Genomic DNA, 25,731 nt, shown 5'->3' on the forward strand with positions numbered 1-25,731 from the left:
AAATATACAAGGAGTTAAAGCAATTGTATAAAAAATCAAGCCATTCCCCAATTGATAAATGGGCAAGAGACATGAATAGGCAATTTTCAGGTAAAGAAATCAAAAGTATCAATAAGCACATGAGAAAGTGTTCCAAATCTCTAATAATTAGAGAAATGCAAATCAAAACAACTCTGAGGTATCACCTCACACCTAGCAGATTGGCTAAAATGAAAGAAGGGGAGAGTAATGAATGCTGGAGAGGATGTGGCAAAATTGGGACATTAATGCATTGCTGGTGGAGCTGTGAAATGATCCAACCATTCTGGCTGGCAATTTGGAATCATGCCCTTTCCTGTTTTAACAAAATCTCCCATACTCAGCAAATTGACTGGAATACATTCTGAAAACATGATAAATGTCCCCAATATGGAAGTCCTTTAAGGCCTGGAGAGACATAAGTATTGTCCCTTTACTTATTTCCCTAAGGCTGTATGAGATTCTTAAAAATGTCAATGTGGCATAATCCAATGTAGTCCCACAGTTCAAGGAAAAAATCATGATCTTCCCCAAATACAGTTTTGTAGATTCAACAGAGAACATTTTTTTACAAAATTCATTAATGATTACTGCTTGCTTAGTGCTTAACAAAGTGCTTGTCTTGGTGCTTAAGATGGCATTTCCCCCAACTGAAAGCAATAAGGAAAAGAAAAGGCAAAGATTACTATCTCAGAAGGAAACCTGATCTCTACAGAGTTTGCAAAACCACATGGAACTCTCCCAATTCCTCTCACTTACAGCCCTCATTGACCTCAGGTGGGAATGCTGCCATCTAGTTCCAGTGATTCAATCAATAGTGAAAACATTTTCTTCCATATTTGTCTCCAACCCAAATGACCCATTATCAATACACTGCTGAACTTGAAGGGTTAGGAGGGAGGTTTCAAGAGGCAGATGAAAATTTACAGCATGAAGACTTCCGTGCATGAAAATGTTCATATAAGTGCCTACAAATATTCTTTGAGAGCTTCGTGATGCATTAAGTTTCCAAAAAACCTTTTAAGTTTGAATTAGGTCAGGTATTCTACAAGTTGGTGACAGAAGAGGAGCAATCAAGAAAATCCCCATATCCTGCAACCAGAGGCATTATCATAGAGAGGGGCAGTCCCTTGGCTTGGAGGAAACATGTATAAAAAGGTCTCTTCTTCCCTAGCCTAGCTCCATTCTTTGAATGGAAGTTCTCCTCCAAACCCCAGCTGTTAATATTCATTGTCTCATCCATCCTACTGAAATTACTTACTTTGTATGATTTTTATACATAGTTTTGTTTATTTTTCATTTTATAGGTTGTTTCCTCCTAAGTAGAATGTGAATTCCTTGAGGGCAGAGACTTTTTTTTCTTCTTTTTTACATCCCTAACATGAAGCATAATGCTTGGCAATAGGGTAGGTGCTTACTAAATGCTTGTCAGATCAAATTGGAATGTAGGATTATGTGAAAATGTCTATTTTATTGGCCAAAATGTACCTTGAATGTCTCCACCTTGTGTACTGTATGAATCCCATGTTCAGTCATCCCCGGTGAAGGCTCAGAATAGTACAATATTAATGTGTTGTCTATATTTCTTCTAAACTTCTGTATCTTTCCTCCCATAGCTTTTTTCCCTCACTCCTCTTGGTATCCTTTTCTAACTGTAGTTAGGGAAAAGAGCTTTTTTGGGTAAGGAATAGCTACTTGAGAAAGAGCCTCACCCATCTTCAGAGTGGATCCCATTTCTGTGAAAGCCAATAGGAGTCCTTGATGAAAATGACTCGGGATTGCTGTCCTACCAAGCCACCAATTCTTCCGAGTTGGTCTGCCTTGGCTGTCATATGGGCCAGGTCTTCTTTAGATGATGAGCCTGGCTTTTAGGACTACTTTTATTCTTTTCTATCAGCTGGGGATGTTTATTTTTGTATCTTTCCCCTAGCAGGTTGAGTGAATGGGCTTACCTTGGCATACACAGTAGCAGCATGTATCTATCAATCTGAGATCTAAGCATGTTCAAGCTTGCTCTTTGAGAAGGGACAAGCTCATCCCTTTGGTTAAGATTTACTCACTACCCAACATCAATGGCTCTTTAAATCTCATGCCTCTATTTGGAGTTTCTGTAGATACCTAAGCCATTTCTTGCATATTTTGAAGTGTGGTGCAATTTCACAACAACAACAAAGAAGCTAAATGGAGGCCAAATCCATAAAAATTCAAAAGCTGAGTCTAAGCATAGTTATTGGAGGTCTAGGAATCCTTGTAGATTTGCTGCTACTTTCCCTGGTGTTAGAAAGGTAGAACATGTGATATGTTCCCTCCTCATTCTTCTCTACACCCAACCCCTTTCCCAATCAGCAATACTCCTAAGTCATATTCCTCAGAACACCATGTTGCCACAGGGTTAGATTTAGTCATTTTATGCAAATATAATAAAGATTGGAGACTTTGTAAGTATAGTACTTAATACTTGACAGTGTAAGAACCAAATTTGTATTCCTAAGGCACAGGTCTAATGAAGTCTACTCTTTTGCTCAAAAAATTCCAATGTCTATTGTCTGTAGGAAAATACAAACTCTTCAGTTTGACATTTAAAGTGTTTCACAGTCTGGTTCCAGCTTATTTTATATTGTCTTCTTATACATGCAATGTTAGCTGGATGACTTAAAGGTCCTAGGATACTAGACTGTCTTTATACCTTTGTACAGACTGTCTCCAAATCTAGAAGGCTTTCTAAACCTTACCTCTGTTCTCTTTGAGGCTCAGCTCAAATATCACCTTTGATTAGAGGTCTTCCTGATTTCTCCCAAATTATTGTTTCCCTCCCCCAAAGATTGTTTATTTAGTAAATATATACAAATGTTTACTAAACATACACTTAGTAAATATTAATTTACATGTAGTAAAGACAAATATATATATTCGATAAATATATATACTAAATAGATATCTCTACATCTTTCTCTATTTACTTATCTACATGTACTTTTCTTCCTCTAGAAAATTCTGGATTCTGGAAAGCAGACTGTTTCATTTCTGTCATTTTATCCTGAGGACTAGAACAGCATCTTTCACATAGCAGGCACATAAAAAATACCTGAGTTAAGTTCATTTAGCATAGTGGATAAAATGTGAGATTTGAAGTCAGGAAGATCTAAGTTTGAATATTTCCTCAGATGATTACTAGCGATGTGATACTGTCTTTGCCTCAGTTTCCTCAGCTGTAAAATGAGGATGACAATGACACTTGCCTCATAGTGCTTTTGTGAGGATAAAATGAGGTAAACATCTTTAAAGTTCTTTGCAAACCTTAAATAGTAGTAATGATAGATAGTAATAATAAAATAGTAATTATAATAATTTTATCAACTAAAATTACAAGTTGGCTATGACAGTAGATGAAATTTAAGTAGCTGTCTGAGGTACTTAAAGATGAAATGCCTTGGCCAGGGTCACATAGCTAGGAAGTGTCAGATTCAGGATTTGAATATAGATCTTTCCAGTGCTAAAAACGATCATTAATATACTCCCCACTGACCTTAGCAGCAAGTCTTCATGAATTATTTCTCCTCCCCCAATCCTTCTCCTTCTGGAAAAAAAACCCCAAACATTATCACCTGGTTATGAACTTTTTTTTAAACCCTTACCTTCCGTCAGAAGGTAAGAGTTGTAAGGGCAGGCAGAAGAGTGGTAAGGGTAGGCAATGGGGGGTAAGTGACTTGCCCAAAGTCACACAGCTGTTAAGTGTCTAAGGCCAGATTTGAACCTAGGACCTCCTGTCTCTAGGCCTGGCTCTCAATCCACTGAGCTACCCAGCTGCCCCTCTGGTGATGAACTTTTAAAAAAGATATCTAGACAAGTCTAGGATTCCAAAAATTGCCCAGTATCATAGTCTTGATGTCAGAACCTTAACTGAATTTATCTGCAAAGATAAACTTGCTGGATATCTGCCAAGGCTCAGATCTTCCAAAGTGTCATTACATCTTTTTGTAAGGGAGTAGGACTGGAGTTGATTTTTTTTTAAAGGGTAGGCCTGACCATGTCATCTCCAGTTCAGTGACTCCAGTTATCTCCAGAATTAAATGTAAACTTTGTTGACACTTAAAACTCTTCCTAGTCTAGCCTTCTTCCATTTATTCTCTCCCATGTACTCGATCTTCCTCCTCTATATTAGAACATCAGTTCTTTGAGGGGAGGTTTTTTGCCTTTTTGCATCACCAGCACTTAGTGCAGTATCACATAGTAATGGTTTCTAACATGGCATCTCATCTGCTTCCATGCCCTTGTACTAGCTTAGATGTCCTTGTGTTTAGTATCTTTTTCTCCCTTTATTCCTACCTTAGTTTCCCTGTCTTCCTTCAAGGTTTAAATCAAATCCCACCCCCTCCAAGAAGTCTTTCTAAGGCTCTCTCCCCTCCCTTACCCACCATTACTCTTCCCTTTTCAGAGTACCTTCTCTTCATTCTCTATATCATGTGTCTTCTCAGTTATGTTGCTTTTCCTTCATTTTCATTTTCTTTATTTCTTCTTTTTCCTTCATTTTCAAAGAGGACCAGTGATGTTATAGGATGATGTTTTGCACATGCACATGAATTGGATTTAAGGGAGGCAGAATTGCCTAACATGGTCAACTTGATTCTATTCTGGGCATCCAAGGCCAGTGGCAAGACAAAAGTCATGATGACGGGTGATAGTCCACGTTGCAGTGGATGATCTTGGTATTTTCAATGTCTGACCAAGCTTTAAGTGATCCACAGTGCCTGTTTCAGCTGCCTTCATGGCCATTGGAACAAATAGTTCTCCATTCATTCTGCAGGGGGGAAGACTTCCCATGTTGGGGTGTCAGCATCCTCCTAAGTCACCAATGGGTTTGAGGCCTCTTGGTTACCCTCAACATGTATATACTGGAGTGTGGCTGCTTCTTGGAGCTACAGGTGAGAGATGGGTGAGATGTGGGCACCAAACTAGGATGGGAAACCCACATCCCATACTATATACACATTGCCTCCTCTATTAGAACATCAGCTCCTCGAGGAAGGTTTTTTGCCTTTCTTTGTATCACCAGCACTTAGTGCAGTATCACACAGGAAATCCTCAATAGATGCCTGTGACTTATCTGAAAGTCTAAAAGAAGTTAAAAGCTCAAGGGAGTGGGAACATAGCTATCTCAGTAATGTCTAGCATTGGGGGGCAGCATATATTTTCTTGGTTTCCATTCTAATACCAATTTGTATCATTGGGAAGGCAGGATGGTGCAGTGGTAAGGGTGCTGAATTTGAAATCAGAGGATCAGAGTTCACATTCTTCTTCCAATGTTTATGACTTGTAAATATGACTATGTCTCAATCACTTCTCTTTCCTGGACATCCTTTTTTCTCACCTGTAAAATGAAGGAATTTGACTAGATGTTTTCTGAGGACCTTCTGGCTTTAAAATTATGACTCCATGTGAGGTTCAAATCCTTGCTTACTACCTGTGCGACTTTGGGAAGGTCATTTAGTCTCTCAGGCCTCAGTTTCCTCTTCTGTGAAATGAGAATGTTGGATTAGATGACTTCTAAGATTTCGTGCATATCTGACCCCACTGGCTCATCAAGTCTTGACTTTGTGATTTGGGCTATCTTCCAAGATTTTGATTGGCTCCCAAGAATATAGATCTCTACCACTCACATTCAAGCCTCTTAGAAGTTTCCATTTCCTTTTGTATGAATTTTTCTTCATCAGCAAGGCCAAATGCCACTGTCTCAACCTTCCTCAAGGCTTCTGGGAGGAAAAGAAGTGTCACTTGAAAATGGAAACACAATTTATATTTAATATTCCCCAAATCACTCTTTGAAGCTTATCTCCTTTACCAGAAATTTTGTGATAGCTATCATGGCTTATTTTGTGATACAGCCAACTACTGTTTGTGATTTTTTTAAACAAGAGATCAGAAGGTGAATGGCAGCTAGGCAGTCACTATCTGCCTCTGAAGGTTTTCACAGCCCTCTATCTATAGAGACATCTCTATGAGGAGAGGAAATAGACTACGTTGACCTATGATTCTTTTCATCCTAAAATTTCTCTTTTTCTGTGTCACTGCTACAATCTTAAATCACCAAAGAGATTTTTTTTTTGGCTTTCTGAATTTCAGTGAAAGAAGTGTATTCACCTCAACTATTGATCTGCTCCCTGGATGGAGTAAGTCATGTTGTGAGGACTGCCTTTCTGTATTTATAGAAAACTCACACTTCATAAATGTCAAATAAGCCTCTCTTTTACATAAGGGTCAGTGTTCCACCAATTCAGAGAATTAGTGATTATCTTGAGGAAGTATAATAACCTGGAAAATGAACAGGATAGTTTCTTTCCTGTTTCCTAGTAGAACGAGTGACAGAGGAAGAGAATCACAAAGGGAGGGAGGGATAGAGAAAGAGGAATGAGGTGACAAAAAGAGACACAGAGAAGGAGGAGAGATAGAGAAAGACAGAGATTGAGAGACAGAGAGACAGAGATGGATAGACTGAGAGAGAGAATGAGAGGCAGAAAGAGAGACAAAGTCTTATTTTCTGTCCAGACATCTTAATTACGATTTGTTCCTGATCGGATGGTATACATCTGGATGTGGGGGTGTAGTGATTAGGGAATTGCTTAAGGCAGTGATGGGCAAACTAAGGCCTGGATCTGGCCCATGGGGAATAGTTTGCCCATAACTAGGTGGATAGGACACTGGACATGGTTGTGTGATCCTGGGGAAGTCACTTAACTTTTGTCTAACTCATTATTTTCTTCTGAAAGAACCTTCCAGGGTTGTTCTGAGGACCAATTGGGATAACATATATAAAATACTTTGAAAATCTTAAAGTGTTATATAGATGGTAGCTATTATCCCTACCCTTGTGAATGCTATGAATGGTTTCCATTTTTTTCTTCAACCAGAATCCTTTGTAGTAAATATGACTGTAATAATATTAGAGCAAAGTACTTAAAATATTAAACTTGGAAACAGGAGTATCTCAGTACAAATATTTTCTTGATATTTATGATGATTTTTTGGCTTGATGCTAAGGAAAAATTTCCTAATAGTTATAAGTGCACAAAATTGGAATGGGTTCCCTAGAGAGATGTTGTATTCCCCTACCTTAAGAGATCTTCAGGGAGAAGATGGATGATCATTTGTTGGGCACTTTATAGTAGAGATTTCTTTTATATATGAGTTAGATTTGATGGCTATTGAAGTCCCTTTCACTTCTCAAATTTGTTGATTCTATGATGGTTATTTAACTCTTGACAATTCACTTAATGTCTCTGAGACTCAGTTTCCTCCTCTGAAAAAAGGAGGATGGTAATATTTATAACACTTGTCTCACAAGATTGTCGTCTGAATCAAATGAGATGATCTACATAAATAGTTTTAAAAATAATAGAACTATTTAAAAGTTAGTTATTATTATTTTTAAAATGGGGATAATAATAGAACCTTCTTTGAAAGATTATTATGAGGATTGCATGAAAAATGACTGTTGAGTGCTTTGCAATCCTTCAAGTGCTAAATAGAAATGTCAGTTATTATTATCACAAGTACTGTTGAAGCCCCTTCCTCTGGGGGTGCTATGAAAGGAGGGGAAAGAATCTGGCAGATTGCCCTTTTCGGCAGAGAGTATAAGGGGGTCATTTTGGTCCTTTGTTCCCACAATGGTGGAAGAGAACTGAAACTGTGATTTCATTGGACTAGGGAACATGTAGTGAGGAAAGTCCCTCTCTCAGTGCAGATTGGTACTTGCCCTGTAACTTAATAGTTTTAGAGATTCTTCTGGGTCACTATAGGTTAAGTCAATTGCTCTGGATCACACAGTCAGCAAACATTAGAGATGGTACTCAAATTCTAATCTCTCTGGTTATGGGGTCATTACTCTATCTACTCCATTATGTTAGCTCTTTGCTTGGCTTTCATGTTAAAGTTTACAGTGATGATGATGGTAACAGAATATAGTGCTTTCATAATGTCAACCAATTATATAGCACTTACTATGTACCCCACATATGCAAAACACTGCCGTTATTAGCTCATTTGATTGTTATAATAACCCCAAGAGCCAGGTGAGATCATTATTCCCATTTTATAGATAAGGAAACTGAGTCAGACACAGGATAAGTGACTTATGTAGGGTCACACAAATAGTATTTTAAGGCTGGAATTGAATTCAGTGTTTCCTGTTTCCAGGTCCAGTGTTCTGTTCATTGTACCACCCAATTTCCTCTATGGTTAATTTCCTTTTTTCTCTGGTCTCTGCTAGTTCTGTGTTAGTTCAGATTTGTTTCTGCTTGAATGACTTATTCTTCAGTGAAATTTCATCATCACTAAACCCCTGTGTTTGCACAAACCTTGTCTGGAAAGGTTCACCTTATTCCTTTCTTCCTAAGCTCTCTGGTTCCCCTTTTCCCTCTCTCCCTCCTATCTCCAACAAACTGTATCCATCTAAGAAGACCCAGGGATATTGATTTGGTTCAACATTAGTTGCTTCTCCTTGCTGTACCTTTAGTTCAACACTATCATCTTCATTAGCAAGCATTGCTATGGATAAAATCCTGCAACCATGTTTTCATGGGTTGCAAGCTGGCAGTTGCCAATATAGAACAAAGAACCTGGCAGAAGACTCAGGCTGGGTGCCAGGGTGACAGGTGAAGTGAGGGTATAAAAGGGGGTCCCCAGACCCCTGACTTCACTTCTGGCTCTGATATTCAGGATTAGGGAGGAAAAGGGTGGTCTGGGTGGTTCTGGGTAGATTCTTTAGATAGGTAGGAACAACTACCATACCTAGCCAATTTCAACAGCTCACTGGCAGACCCAACAACCCTTATTATAAACAAGTGACAAATTCTACCATCAAGACATCACCATCTGGCCAAGGGCTTGGCAGCCCTGGGTCAGCAACCAAGAGTATCAGAGTTGAGATTGCCCTCAAGGCATTCTTATACTACTGCACCTTAAGAAGACCACTCAGTATTTCCTAAAGTACTTTAGTGAAATTATTTATTAAAGATCTTATATTACCTCACCTACTTTCCAACTCCCTTTTACCTGACTCAATTTAGTTACCAATAAACCCATTTGACCATGAAGCTTAAAGATCTTTGCACTCATTGCTTTTACCTTTACCAAAGGCCAAGTAAGATCAGACTATTAGCTTCAGCTGACAAACTTTATTAATCAGTTAGGTTCAGGAAGTGCCAACCACCTTCCTGGTGACCACACCAACTGTCCAATAGAATTGTTTCCATTTCTCAGGGCAGAGGCACAGAATCCTGGTCTTAAAGGGGTCTTGGCTTTACTAGTGAGAGAGTTTCATCTGCCTCTCATTCTGCTTAGGTACAGGACCCCTGTTACTCATACCAACTTCTACTCCTGCCTATAGGCCCCTTGGGCTGGCCCTATACCATCTACCAACTCTTCCCCTGCATTGCAGCAAGCTCCCTTGTATTACAGCATTTATTAAACACCTACTGTGTGCCAGGCAATGTGCTAAGTGCTGGGGATACAAAAAACTGCAACATGGAAGCTGCCCTGAAGGAGCTTAGTTCTTTTTCTTCAATTTAAAAAAATTAAATTTTTACCTTTTGCCTTAGAATCAATACTGAGAATTGATTCCAAGGCCGAAGAGTGGTAAAGGTGAGGCAATAGGGGTTAAGTGACTTGCCCAGGGTCACACAGCTTGGAAATGTCTAAGATCAGATTTGAACCCAGGACCTCCCATCTCTAGACCTGACTCTGAATCCACTGAGCAACCCAGCTACCACCAAGAAGCTTAGTTCTAATGGAGAAGAAAACAACTATGAAAACTATATATATGCAAGCTACATAAAACAGTTTAAGTGGGATATAATATCAGAGGGAAGGAATTGTGGGATATTGGGAGTGGAAGAGAAGGGAGGAAATGGGAAAAGGTCTCCTGTAAAAGGGGATATTTGAAAGGAATTGTCAAGGAAACAAGGGAATTGAGGAGGGAGAGCATTCCAGGCAAGGGGGGCAGTCCGTGAAAACTCCATCTGGAGAGGGGAGGTGAAGTGTTAAGTGAGAGGAGATGCAGAAAGCTTAGTGTTACTGGATCAGTGTGTGAGAGGAGAGGAAAAGAGGAAATTCCAGAAAGCTAGGACAGGGCCAGGTTGTGAAGGGCTTTAAATGTGAAACAGAATTTTGTATTTGCTCCTAGAAGTAGCCAAGCAAGTCACTTGAAGTCTATTGAGTGGGAGTTATGGTGATATAAGCTTGCACATTAAGAAGATCATGTGCTTATCCAGTGAAATGAAGATGGGACTAAGAGATCTTTCTCAGGAGCATCAAATCTAACGGGCAGCATTAGAAGCCTAATGGGGGTCAGGCAGCATTGTGAGCCTGTCCTGACTGCTGGCAGAGCAGGATAGTTCCCTAGATTTTGTCAGCAGGCTGCTGTCACCTATGTGCTGCTGTTGATTGTGCCATGGCTCATGCATTTAATGACCGCGTTAAAAGATACTGCTGCCCTAGTACAGAGGAACAGTACTATTTCAGGACAATGCAAACGGATAAGGAAGTCCATCTGTCTTGTTGGCACAAGCATTTGCTTCAAGTTGTAGAGGGTGATGGGCAAAGAGCTCTGAAGTGGAAATCATGAGACTTGGGTTCTTGTCATGCCTCTGCTGACTGTTTGGCCTCAGGCTTCCCGCTGCTGATCTCTTACTAGCTGTGCCATCATGGACAAACCCCTTTATCTCTGGGGATCTCAGTTTTATCAGTTGTAAAATGATAAGCTTAAACTATATAATTTCTATAGACCCTTTTAATTTTGACAGTCTGAGTCTTCACCTCTAGTATAAATTATAAAGTATAAAATTAGCTCCATCATCATCCTCATCATCCTCATCATGATCATGATCATGATCATCATATCTTCTCTTCACCTCTTTCTCACACCTATATACCTATCTGGAACTACAATTTTATTCATATAGGGAGTGGAATAATTTGGAAACCCCCTTCTACCAATGTGGATAATGGATAATGTATATTTTTAGAAACTTGCCTGGTACATCGAGTGGTTAAACTACTTGCTCAGAGTTACTCAGCTAATATGTGTCAGAGAAGGGACACTTAGAGCCAGGTTGTTGTACTGACTCAGAGACAACTTTTCTATTAACTTTCTATTAACTTTTAGTTTCCTTGGGGTTCTACCCAATCATTGCATTGGGAAAATTTCTTGCTTTTTCCTCACATCAAGTATATAATTGGATCTAATGTGCCTCCCCACAGTTATGTACTATTTCATCTCTGATATATGAACAGAGAAGCTCTCCTTTGCTATACCCCTATATTTCCTTAGTATTATTCCAGCTTGCTGAGTCTAGTGATTTTTAAGTACCCTTAATGTTGTCTTCTAGCATAGCATCTTCCCATGTATTTCTATCATCTCTCTCTATCTCTCTGTCTTCTCTGTCTCTGTCTATCTGTCTGTCTGTTTGTCATCTTTTCTGCCATTACTCCTAACTCTCTAGAGCCTAGACTTTTACATCAAGCCAGTAGAATTTCTCACTTGGACATGCCTCCATCCCTGTGTTGCTCTTCCCCAACTGGTAAGTTCCTACTCTGGACCACTATTTCAAGAAGTTCCCAGGTAATCCAGTTCACTTCTCTCCTGGTTTCAATCTTGATTTTCCAGATGTTTCCACTTTGTACTTAAATGGGTGGCTTTTGTACTGCCCCCTTCTAACTGTTTTTTAAAGGCTATCTTCCCCATTAAATGTAAGTTATTTGAAGGTAAGATCCAACATTGTTCTGGAGCTAATTTGAACTGACTCCTGACAACCAATTATTAAATTTTCATTGTTAATACTTACCTCAAAAATTGGCAAATGCTACAGATGGAGACTTGATTTATCGTTTCATTGATGTCTAGACTTATTTAAGTGACAGGGAAAATGTTAATAATGCAGATTAAAAGAATGTGATATGTAGATTTTTTTAGATATCTAATTGTTAGACATTTATTTACCAACACATCCTTGGTAAGGACTGCTCCATCCCTGTCCACCCCTTATATTAGTACAGTACCCAGAACAGAGTAATCATATAATAAGTACTCTATGTATTTCTGTATATATGTAGCACATATCATATATACTTCTAAATCTCTGTTTCTTGCTGTCTCTTTATATCCATCACACATATAAATATTCCTAAAGCATATCATCAAAGACTCATTGTGGTATTGGAGCTTTGGAATATACCAATGATTCTGCAATTTGGTTTATCTGTATTTTCTTTCTATTAATAAAGATTTCAACATATCCATTCTATATAATTCCTGTCTTTAGTTTTCTTGGATAGTTTCTATCCAGTCATTACACTGGGAAACTTTCTTGCTTTTTCCTCACATCAAGGATATAATTGGATCTAATGTTCTTTCCCACAGTTATACACTATTTCATTTCTGATGTCTGAACAGAGAAGCTCTCCTTGCGATTCCCTCCCATATATCCCTTAGTAAAATTCCAGATTGCTGATCCCAGCAATTTTTAAGTATCCTTAATGATGTCTTTAAGGGGTACACTCCTCTCTATGTCTCCTTGACCTTCCCCATATGCTTTTCTTTTGCGTTACTTTTTATTTTGATACTTATGGGGAAAAGAGAGATAGGACCAAAAATCTACCCTGGAACAAACATGTTAGGATGAATTTGCCATTTGAGTCAGACATTCATATGCAGAAGTCTTTCCAAGGATGATTTTTATTTTTCCCCAAAGAAGGATGTTTGCTCCAATGCTTGCTAGTGATTTTGGTAATTAGAACAATTACTAAGCCCAAGAGAAGTTTCCCCTCATGGATAAATGAAAGATCAGACAAATAGGGAGCCAAATGAATGCAAATCAGAGATCAGATTGGATCAGGTACCAAAGGTCTTCAGATGCTTAAGCAGGAAAGCCAAGGGCTAGAGGAAAGCTTTCAGACCAGAGATATATGCATTGGGATTGGGAGTCATAGGATCAAGAATGCTAGTGGACTTACTTCATTCCTTTTCTGTGGGGGCATTTGCCTCGCTCTGAAGAATTGGCATGGTTGTAAACTGGGTCCATTGTGTCCTTTCTTGACATAATGCTGATAAGATGGTGGGCTTGGACAAAGTCGGTCTCATCAGAGTGCTTTTTGTGACCTAAAAGATGGGCCCCCAAATTTTGACCGAGGAAGAATTCACAACCTGAATAAATAGCAGCACCATGTTTCCAGAGACATGTGCTAATTAAGAATATTCATAGAGTGCAAAGATATGTATAATTCATGTCATCCTCTAGCAAAAGAAAAGAATGTACTTGTGGCTGCTGGTGAGCCACTCCTAAATCTTGGGATATGGATCTCCATCAGATCAATGATGATGACTGCTACAGATACTCTCAAGGAGTCAGAAGACTGAATATGCTTTGCCTTTTATCCCACTGATCCAGTCCAGTGATAAGTGGAGTCTGATTTTGATCGGCTGAGGTAGTGCCACAACACTGAGCAATGTGATAATAAATGAGAAGGTTGCAAAGATAAACTGCCCTGTCCTGCCCACTCACTTCCATCCCTTAGACACAGATTGACTGCGGAACATGCAAAGACTGCCAAGTAGTCAGGTAGGTAGCAGAAATGGCAAGTACAGTTACAGGGAATGAGCTTCTCTTTGAAATGGCTATATTAATGCCTCCTTAATTACACTCCTTACAGGCAGCTAGATGGTATAATGGTTAGAACACTGGCTCTGGGGTCAGGAAGACTCTTCATGGGTTAAAAAAATCCAGCTTCAGACACTAGTTGTGTGGCCCTGGGCAAGTCACTTAACCTTATTTACCTTAGTTTCCATATCTGTAAAATGAGCTGGAGAAGGAAATAGTAAAACCATTCCAGTATCTTTGCCAAGAAAATCCCAGTTAGAGTCATGAAAAGTCAAACACAACTGAAATACCTGAACAATAATTATACTCCTAAAGAGAACACTTGGCTTAAACCCCACAAATATCCACATAATAACAACTGAACGAAAGAATGTTTGAGTTCTAGGCTCTCACAACCCTAAAGGAAAAACAAAACACCACAAGATTAAATGTTCTCATTGTAAGTTCCTTTAATTTCATCTAATTGATTATTGCAAATCAGAATGTGAGAGAGACAGAATTAGGGGAAACCCTGTAATAATGTTCCATATTTCCCTTTCTGGTGGAAAGCAAGTACTCTTTGACACACACAACTCAAGTATTTCTTGGCCAAAATCACTGGAAAAAAAGTTTGTGGAAAAAAAGAATACAGCAACCTACATTCCTCTGGTATTATCCTATCTTGATAAGTCCATGGATCATTGCTTTAGGGAAGGCTAGATCTTACATGTCATCACACCCAAACTCTCCATTTTCAGCTGAGACCCAGGGAAGTTAGATGATTTGTTCAGAGTTACTTACCTAGGTGGGAAGAACAAGTCCAGGACCAAGTGATTCTGGCCAGGGGACCTCAGCATTCACTGAACCCACTGAGCCTCTACCTCTTTGCCAAAAAGTGATTTCTCTATGTGGCATCATCATTCTTGCACTCCCTTCCTCGCAGTAGTGATGAGAAAAACCTAGTGCTGGCATGACGGGAGAGGATGCATTCATGAGGCACTCTGGGGAACTGGGTGACTTCTAAGATCTTTTCTAATTCTGGGATTCTATATTTATGGGGAAAAAAACTAGGACCCCCAAATGGGAAACTACTTAACCAGTGTGGTATATACATGCCTGTGTCTATATATTTGTCTGTATTATCTACGTGTATATGCGTGCTTGCATGTATTAGGTCTGTGTATAGATGTATGTCTTAATGCCTGTCTGGGTATGTGTATATGCATGTATCTGTTTATATATAAACATTATACATATATATATATATATATATATACTTATACACACCTAGAAGCATGTCTCTATATTAGTGTGTATATATGAATATTTATATATTTGATATGTATGTACAGATGCCTGTATATTATATGCCTTTATATATCACATGTGTGCATGTGTATATGCCTACATATGTTATACATATGAATATGCCTAGATGAGATTTTCATATATTATCTATATCTGTATAGATTTATATGCCTGCATCTGTGTTACATGTGAATTTATATGGATAGGCAAGCATGCCTATATATTATATGCATGTGCCTATGCACACACATGTACCTGCATATTCTAGATATGTCTCTGTGTCTATCTATGTATTAGCTCTACACATACATACATCTATATATATTTATATGAAGTGTTTGAGATATTCAGGGAGGTCTAGCACCTTTGGTGTGAGGGATTACGGAGGCATTTTCACAGCTGCTCATCCACCTCTGGGGTCCACTTTCCATCCAACTCTCACCTGTGGCTCTAGGAAACTAGCATTTTGCAGAGGCCACTCCCTGGGAAAAGTGGCTCCGAAGATGCACTCAACAAGGCTGAGAGTAACTGATAGGTCTGAAGGCAGTTGTTGAATTAGGGGAATGTCTGCCCCCAGCATGAGGAAACTTCTCTTGCTAGAACGGTGGCTGAGAAAGATCCCTTCCAATGGCTGGGAAGGTGGCTGGTGCCATGGAGAGCCTAGAGCTTGGGCAGACACCAATGATGCCAAAGTCATCCAAATCGCAGATCTTTGACAGCCATCCTGACTTTTATTTTGCTGCTGGACTTCACTGACTCAGGCAGAGGGAGCAAGGCTGGCCACTCTGTGCCACTCTGCCTCATCTACATCAAATTCATGCACAAGCCAAGAATCATCCTCATGATGCCATTGGTCCTCTTTGAAAACAAAGGACAAACATGTTTTTATATATATTATATATACGTGTAAAGCAATAGATTTATGCCTGTACATATTACAAAGGTATATATATATATATATATATATATATATATATGTGTGTGTGTGTGTGTGTGTGTGTGTGTGTGTGTGTATGTCTGCACATATTATGCATGCTTGTGTATGTGTATATATAAGCATGCTTTTATATATTATATAGATATCCATGTATGTTCTACATTACATACTCACCATTATATATGTGTGTATAGATGTCTGTATAAATTATATGTGTGTCTATATGTATGTCTCTCCCTGTATTGGTAATATTAATGTTGATGTGTTAATGTTATTACATGTGTACCATTATATATTATATAGGTGTGTATAAATGCCTGTATACATTATATAAATGTGTCTATATGTATGTCTTTCCCCGAATTAGTAATATTAATGTTGATGGGTTAATTGTATTATGCATGTAGATACTACACTATATAACATGTTGCTATTCTTCCATCATCTTTTATTTTATTGATACCTTTTATTTTTAATTAATGATAATTTCTAGAAAGCAGCCTCCCTCTGGTAAAGCAAAATCAACCAATGTGACGACCTTATCTGACAGCATGCCCACAATACGCCCATCTGCTGAGAGGGTGAGATACATTTTATTATTTGTTCTAAGCTTGTAATGCATTAAGTAACATTATTCAATATAGTTATGGGGAATTTGGCTTTCTTTTTATTGTTCTTTTGTTACGTCATTGTAGCCAACGTACAGATTGTTCTGTTGGTTCTGTTTATTTCTCTGTGTATCAGTTCATTTCTGCCTTCCCTTGTTTCTCCGAATCCATTATATGAATTGTTTCTTATGTCATCATAATATTCCTCTACATTCATGAACCACAACTAGATTGGCAGTTTCCCAATTGATAGACATTCCCATTGTGTTTAGAATTTTGCTGTCAGAAAAAGTGCTGCTATAAATAACTGAGTACATTGAGACCTTTTTTATTTCTGTATTTGCTCTTCTATTGATATATATGCATAGCAGTGGGATAGTTAGGACATAGAGTATGGACAGCAATCTTTTTAGTGACTTTTCTTGCATAACTCTAATTGTTTTAGTACAGTACATGGCACATAGTAGGCACTTCATAAATGTTGGCTGATAATGTCTGACTTTTTCAAAACAGTTGGACCAATACACAACTCTATTAATAGTGTATTACTATGCCTATCTTTTCACACACTGTTCCAACATTTGGCTTTTCCATTTTGGGGGGCTGTCCTTTATTTAAATTTCCATTAGAAAATTGGGACACTAATACACTGCTGGTGGAGTTGTGCCCTCCAACCATTCTGGAGGGCAATTTGGAATTATGCTCAAAGGACTTTAAAAGATTGCCTGTCCTTTCATCCACTGCTGGGTTTATATCCCAAAGAGATAAGAAGGAAAAATACTTGTACAAAAATATTTATAGCTGCTCTCTTTGTGGTAGGAAAAAAATTGGAAAATAAGAGGTAGCCCTTCGATTGGGGAATGGCTGAACAAATTGTGGTATCTTATGGTGATGGAATACTATTGTGCTGAAAGGAATAATGAACGGTTCCACGTGAACTGGAACAACTTCCAGGAATTGGTGCAGAGCAAAAGGAGCAGAACCAGGAGAACATTGTACACAATGACTGATACACTGTGGCACAATTAAATGTAACAGACTTTTCTACTAGTAGGATTGCCAATGACCCAGGACAATCCAGAGTAATTTATGAGAAAGAATGTTATCCATATCCAGAGAAAGAACTGTGGGAGCAGAAATGCTGAAGAAAATCATATGATTGATCACATAGTTCAATGGGGATATGATTGGGGTTTTCATATTAAAAGATCACTTTACTGCGAATATGAATACCATGGAAATAGGTTTGGTACAATGATACATGTATAACCCAGTGAAACTGCTTGTCATCTTCTGGAGTGGGGAGGAAAGAGCTGATAGGGGTGGGGAGATCATGAATCATGTAACCATGGAAAATATTCTAAATTAAAAACAATTTCCATTAGAATGTGAGCTTCTTGAGAACATAGGCTGTTTTTTGTTTGTTTTTCCTTTATCTTTATTCTAAATATTTAACATAACATCTGGTACATAGTAAGTGCTTAATAAATGTTTGCTGACAGTCTAGTTATTTGTAAATAAAAATTGAAGACTAAATGAGATAACAAGCAGAATACTTTCCAAACCTTAAAGTATTACTTCTTTGTTATTATTGTTACTATTTATGAACTTGCAAAAAGTTTTTTTCTCAAGTTCTAGCAAAATGTATTATACTAATTTGTTTTAAAATGTGCCAGAGTACAAGAGCCAGTGAAAATCATAGCCAGTGAAAATATCTGCTCTATGGCTTAGGGGAAACAAAAGTACTCTAAGACTTTAATAGAGATCTTTGCACCATAGCATAAAGACTCATGGATTCCTTTGTCCTTCCCTTCAGGTCTCAAGTGCTCTCCACTTTCTTCTCTTGCAGGGGATAGGTTTATCTCACACAATTAATGCACCTGCGGCCACCCCTGTACCCATCTTGTGGGGCTGTAGTTCTCAGGAACTGCTTATCCAGTATTGTTGACTAGTGCTAAGTGAACTTAAAAATAGGAAAAGAAAAGCCATTGGAGACTAACGATATGATTCCTGCAGCAGCAGATTTCACCTGTGAAAGAAGAATTAAGGAAAAAAATAGGAGAGTGGGTGGGTTCTAATCTATGATTTTATGTGGAAAGTCCTTGAATTGATGTAGATGGACAATTTGTGTGTGACTTAAGAGAGTTGTCCGAGTCATCAAGAGGCTAAGAGATTCACCCATGGTAAGAGACGAGTTTTGAAGACCTGAGCTCAAATGACTCCAAGGCTAATCCTTTGTCCACTGTGTTAAATAGAATAGAATAGGGTGCAATTATTTATAGTCAGTTGAATGGGATCTTTGGAGGATGATAATAGTTTATTCCCAGCCAGCTAAATCCTTCCAACCTATAGATGAATTCAGCAAAACCAATGGTTATTTATTTTTATACCCTTTCTTTCTTTGTGGCATCCTAAGACAGAAGGGTAAAGTGTGGGCAAATGGGTTTAAATGATTTGTCCTGGGTCACACATTTAGTTTTTAGAAATGTAATAAAGTATTTAGAAAATGAATTTGGAAAAATATAGCCAAACTGAGCCTCCAATGAAAAAAATTAAGAGCTATTTTGAATACTTCTATCAGCAAAACCAAGCTTTTTCTCTCTCCTATCTTATGGTTTCCATAAGCCCAGAATGGAGGGAGAAAACAAACACTCTTCCTCCCCTTCCCCAGACTTCCATAGGTACAGGACTGAATATATCAGAGGATCTGTCTTTTGTTCTTTTATTTCTTTTAGTCTCTGTAGACTTCCTTTTCTCCAGACAAGCTTTCCTCATTTGTTATGAACCACTGACAATGCTGACTGACAGCTACTCAATAATCATTGAAGAGGTACATTAAGAAGCCAAAGGCTCTCCTTACAGCCTCCCTAAACGGAGCTGTCCATTGTATTCATTCTCTAACAACAGGAGTTTTTAGTAAATGACAAAAATAACCCTTTGGATGCGTAATTCATTTTGCTGCCAAGGGCATTTAATCAGGCTCATTGCCAAATGCTAATTAATGACACAAGCAGAGAATTTTATTGGAATTTGTTACTAATATGTTGAAATATAAATAGAAGCTCCAAAGAGAGTGAAACTTGTATGATTGTTGATTTTTTGGCAAAGGGAAGGAACTTAAATCTCCAAGCCTTAAAGCACTATATGGACTGTGTTATGGGAGCAATGTGAACAGAGAGTATGGAAAGGCGAAATTGAGTTTCCTTGTTAAAATGAACTTGTGATAACTATCAAATCACCACATCTGCCAGAAGTTATTTTTTTCCTGCCTTTTAAAAATGAAATTTGAATACTACTAGGATGACTCTTCACTAACTCTGGACTAGCATCTATTTAAAAATGCAAATGTCTTTTGCATATATAATGTATCTATCCAACTCACATATAGAATATTTGCCCCATCTCCTCTATGTATATATATTTGTGTTTGCTCTAAGTGTTTGCAGCTGTTGATGGTATGAATCCAGTGTTGGATTCCTACCATCTGTCATTGGTGATGTCCTATGCTTCATTCCCCCGTCTATTCAATTTTAAAGGAAGTTCATTGGAGATATAGCCCATGCCCAGTATTACCACTGAGGAATATCCTATGTAGCATGGCACTATTCTTATGTAACACTGTGTTTGATATACCATGTTATTTAGTCAAAGGATGCATCAGTTGACTGAACTGATGATCGACTTGGGGAATTGAACGATCTGGGTTGGTACTATTGTGCATTGAATTTAGGCCAGTAGCTTTTCTTGTATGGATGATTAAAAGCACACGAGTTAGCTAGGACAAAGAGAGTGCTGTGAGATAACTCCCTACCTCTGCCCACCTAGATGAGAAGGAATGAACAATTATGGCTGACTCCCAATTTTTCATATCTAGTGTTTTTACCACTCTTAATAGCTAAACTAACTCTTTCCAGGCTTTCCACACTATACCTTGGCTCTTATAACAATCCAATTGTCCTCTTTATCTTGTGATAGTCATGAAGAAGTCTCTCTCTTCCCTTAGTTTAGTGAAGATAACATTGAATTTTTTTAAAAAGGAGAAAAATCTCCAAGAAGTTAAGGGAAAACAAAATGAAATAGAAAGACCAACAAATGATGATTTTACATAGCCAAGACTATTTATACTAAAGTATCCAAGGTCTAGAAATGACTTGGCTTGGCTGGTATCGTATATGGGGGATGCCAGTTCCCATTCTTATTTTTAGAATTATTATACTGGGATTGAGAGCTAGGCTTTTCCTTACTCAGGCTCCTGGAACAAGATAGATTCTGGTCATTATTACAGCTAGATCTGGTAGAAATTTTCATTCTTTTCTGAATATAATCTTAATCTTCTTTTCATGCATATTCTCTAGTTGAAAAAAGTCATTTTACTCTCTGACCAATAAAGATTCCTCCCCTGGAATTTAGGTTATTTTATATTGACTTTCATCATCCCAAGAGATCTTTATGGTTTTGATCTTTGGAAATTATGCTGCCTTTTCCTACAACCAATTCCTTTCTGTTCTGACTAGTTTCAATGAAGCATATTCAGTAGTTGGTTCTTAAGAAAGATGTACCATTGTATAAAGCTTTGCTTCCTGATCATATTGTTCTAAGCCAACATCTATGTCTTATCCCTTGAGTGGCCATGAATCTTTAATGGTAGCTCCTATCATCCCTAGAACCTATCTTATTTTATCAGTTTCTTCCAACAACTAACACAAACCTGCCATTTCTTAGCACTGCAGAACCAATATCCCTGTTAGATTTTCCAATATGTTCTTATTTCTTGCCTGAGGGGCTCCTTTAGCTCTATGTAGAGCAAGAAAATGAATATAACCAGAACCCAATGACTGATTACATTCTTTCTGACTCAGTTTTCAGCTTTGTTCCATTTCCCAAATTATCACTGAAAGGTCTTTTAGTCACTATTCCATGGGGTATTCCCCCCACCCCCATACCCTGCCCCAGCATTGTATTATTATTTTAGGCTTATTGGACACCTATAGTAATGATCAACCAGATACTTTCTACCAACAGAAAGAAGGTGGCACTGTCTGCATAGCCCTTTCCATGAATTTTGGAAATGGGAAGTACTGGGATTAAATTTTGCCTCTCTGCATTTCAACAATTCAGTAGATTTTTGTTAAAGCCTCCCAAGGGACAGACTGTGAGTTAGGGGATGAGGATAAAGAAATGAAAGAAATAGTTCTGGCCCTCAAGCATCTGTTTGTTTATATGGGGCAAAGTGAGGTAGTAATTGGGCAACTAGTGCATTAAAAAAAGAAATGGAATATTTCTAGTCAAAAGAAGAGAGGATGGGATCATCAATGGAGAGAGTGCTTTCGTGGATGAGATCAATTAATGACCTGCTGAAATTGAAGTTTAAGAAATTAATTTCTCTCACTGGATTGTTATCTCATAGGGGCCAGGAATCATATAATATTTCTTTGTATACTGTTATATTTTAAAGCAAAGGGTCTTGCATATAGTAAATGTTTATATTTTGTTGAATGAAGGAATGAATGAATATAATTGTTTGCCTTCTAGTGTTATTTTTTCTGGGTGGGAGCCAATAAAATAATAGCCAGCTATCTGGGACAGTAGGTGACTTGCCAGAGTTGGAGTCCAGAGTTCAAATTATGCCTTAGTGTCTATTCTGGGTCAAGCCATTTAATTGCTGTGTGCCTCAGTTTCCTCAGTTATAAAATGGGGACAATAATAGCACCTAATCTCAGGGTTGTCATGAAGATAAAATAATATTTGCAAAGTATTTTTCATACTTTAGAGTACCATTGAAATGCTAATTATTGTTATTATTAACAAGAAATTAGATCCATGGTAATATCTGCCAATTTTAACAAGGAGGTGGTACCTGGCCTTTGGGGAAATATTTTTGTTTTGCTTTAGTTAGTTCATGAGTACCTGCCCTTAAAAATATGGTGCAATGGATATATATTGCATATGGTAAATGACTAGAAAATGTTTGTTGAACTGAAGTAGATAGTAACTGATAGTACGCCAAATACCATGGCATAATGGTATATATATATGTATATATATATGTGTGTGTGTGTGTGTGTGTGTGTATGTGTATACATATATATATATATATCCAACTTTCCTATGAGGAACAAATATACATTTTTTCAGATATACATTTTATAGTCGTTTCTTCTCATGGCTACTTGAAAGATGAACCACGCTGATATGCTACGAGATTTCAACCAATAGAAATCTCAATAATATTGTAGCATAAGGGGCCAGTATTAATGATCTCCCTTAAAACAGCAGAAGCAGGGCCTTAAATTTCTGCAACATAAGAGTGGTGGCTGCTGATTTCTCAACCCAAAGCAGAACATCTGTTCTTTTGCTGAGATTTGAGGGAAGATTGAAACTCGGAGTCAGGTGGGGTTCAGACATTAAGAGTGCCGTTTGCATCACTGTGGTCCGTTTGGATATATTATTAGATGGCACTTGGTGTAATTGCTTTCTGAAGAATTTTTAGAAATCTGAAGCATCCAGCATGCAGTTTGAAAGATTTTATTGGGACTTGGCCATCTGTAAAGTTATTCAGAACTGAAATGAATATGAAAGGCACACATAGAGTGAAGTATATAATCTGTAACATGAGCATTTTGAATCTATTTTAAGTTTAGTCTAATTGATTGACCCTCATGAAGTCTTGCTTTTCTGCTTTTGTCAATCAATCCACAAACATTTATAAAATGCCTTCAATATGCCAAGGACTATTCTAAGCACTGGGGATACAAGTACAAAAACTGATGTTCCCAAGGAGTTTACACTGTCATGAGAGAAACATTGTTTATATAAAAGTAAATACAGAATAAGTAAGGAGAGAATAAATACTAATAAATTCCCATTAGTTAAATACAAGGCATTTCATGACTGTTCTAGACCCTGAGGAGTTAATAATAGCAACTCACTTTAATAAATATGACATAATCTTATTGCACCATAAGGAATATCATATATAAAAAATTTTGGAGAAACTTGGGAGGACTTGTACGAAACTGATGAAGAAAGAATGCAAGAACTCGTAACAATGGCCACAAAAATGTAAATCACCCAAAATCATTCCAATCAAATGCAATCATAATCCAGAGGACCAAGGAAGGATGGTGAAAAGATTTTAGATGGAGACTATAGTAGAGAGTGTTGCATATTCTTTTTTTTTAACCCTTACCTTCTAAGTTCAATATTAAATATTGATTCCAAGGCAGAGAAGCAGTAAAGGGTGCATTGGGGGTCAAGTGACTTGCTCAGGGCCACTCAGCTAGGAAGTATCTGAGGCCAGATTTGTACACAGGAATTCCTATGTCCAGGCCTGGCTCTCTATCCACTCTACCCCCCTAGATGCCCCTGCATATTCTTTTGAATATAGACATTATGCCAGGGGACTTTATTTGTTTCTCTGTTACAAGTAAAGTAATATAGTAGGAATTGAATTGTATAAAAATCAAAAGACAAGTAAAATATACATATATATATACACGTATATGTATATGTATATGTATATGTATATCTATATCTATATAAAATACCAGCACCACTGAAGAAGGAAAGAGAAGAATGTGAAGGCCAGGATGAGAGAGGTGAAATGAAAGATGGAGGGAACAGACAGGTCCCAGCTGAATATTTCTATCCTTGCTAAAATTTCAGCAAAAGAACAGATGTTCATTCTGCTTTGGGTAGAGAAATCGACAATCAGTAGTGCTCCAGAAATGGCGAGGCCCTACTGCTGTTGTTTTAAGGAAGATCATTAATTCTAATTATTATAATAGCACAGGCAGAGTTAAATTTTTTCTAAAGGCCATGAAATTAAAATGCAGTGTGAAGTATGGGATTTAATGGCTAGTGTATTTATTAAAGATGGGGACAAAACTTATTGCTTATTAATTTCTGAGAATCTGTGTATCTGTAGACATTGTAGACTCCTTGAGGGTAAGAATTCTTTTTTGGTTTGTTTCTTGTTTTTGTATCCCCAGTAGCTACATCAGTACCTAATGAATACTAGGCAATCAATAGATGTTTATTGAGCTGAATTAAATTGAATATATGTATACATATATATATATGCATATATATATATATGTGTGTGTGTGTGTGTGTGTGTGTGTGTGTGTGTGTGTATTTTTCAGATGATAATTTTGCCTTTTAAGAGGCGTTATCAAATGGTGAACATAATGTTAGATTTCAAGTATGGAAAATTTGGGTCCAAATCCTTTCTTTGATACTTATTAGCTCAGGGGGAGCTAGATGATGCAGTGACTGGAACCATAGTGTTGGGGTCAGGAAAACCTGAGTCCAAATACAACCTCAGGTATTTACTAGCTTTGTGACCCTGGGCAAATCGCTTAACCCTATGGCCCTTAGTTTTCTCATCTGAAAAATGAGTTAGAAAAGGAAATAACAAACTGTTCTAGTGTCTTTGCCAAGAAAACCCCAAAAGGGATGACCAAAACAACTGAATAAGAAAAGTTTAGGGGTCACTAATTTTCTTCCTGAGCCTCAGTTTTCTCACCTTTAAAATAGAGATAAAAACACTTCATAGTGTTATTTTCAGGCTCAAAGAGAATGAATGTAAAGTAAGCTTGGTAAATTTTAAAAGTATTATCTAAATATCTGTTGATTTTTGTTGAAAATATAGTTGGTTTTCTATTTTTACTTTATGTTTTCCTCTTAGAAGCTTCTTTCCACAAATATAGATTTTTTTTAATTGTATTGTAGGTGGGCGGAAAGATCATAGACTTGGAAATGGAGAAGACCCTACAAGCTATCTAGTCCAATTTCCTCCTACTATAGAGGAGGAATTGTGGATCAGAGAAGTTCATGCTCACAAAAATTGCAAGTAGCAGGGCTGGGATTTGAACTCAGATCCTGTGACTTAAAATCAGTGTTTGTGCCATGGAAGCATGTGTCTGGGTAATGGAAGGGAGATATTGTAAAAAACCTTCACCTCACCCCCACCATCCCTATCACCACCAACAGGAGAAATAGATACCTTTTTCTAAGCATTCTAATATGTATATATATGTATATATATATTTATATATATGCATGTCTATGTATATGTATATATGACTAAAATAAACATAAATTATATAATATATAAATATACAATACATTTATATAATATATATAAAATAATGTGAAGAATTGGGACGCCAGATTTTCTACTTTTGGGGTTTCTGAATTCTCCTCTTTGGGCTTGCTAACATAGGATCAC

Source organism: Gracilinanus agilis, chromosome 6, assembly GCF_016433145.1.
Source record: "Gracilinanus agilis isolate LMUSP501 chromosome 6, AgileGrace, whole genome shotgun sequence".
In the NCBI taxonomy this organism is placed as follows: Eukaryota; Metazoa; Chordata; class Mammalia; order Didelphimorphia; family Didelphidae; genus Gracilinanus; species Gracilinanus agilis.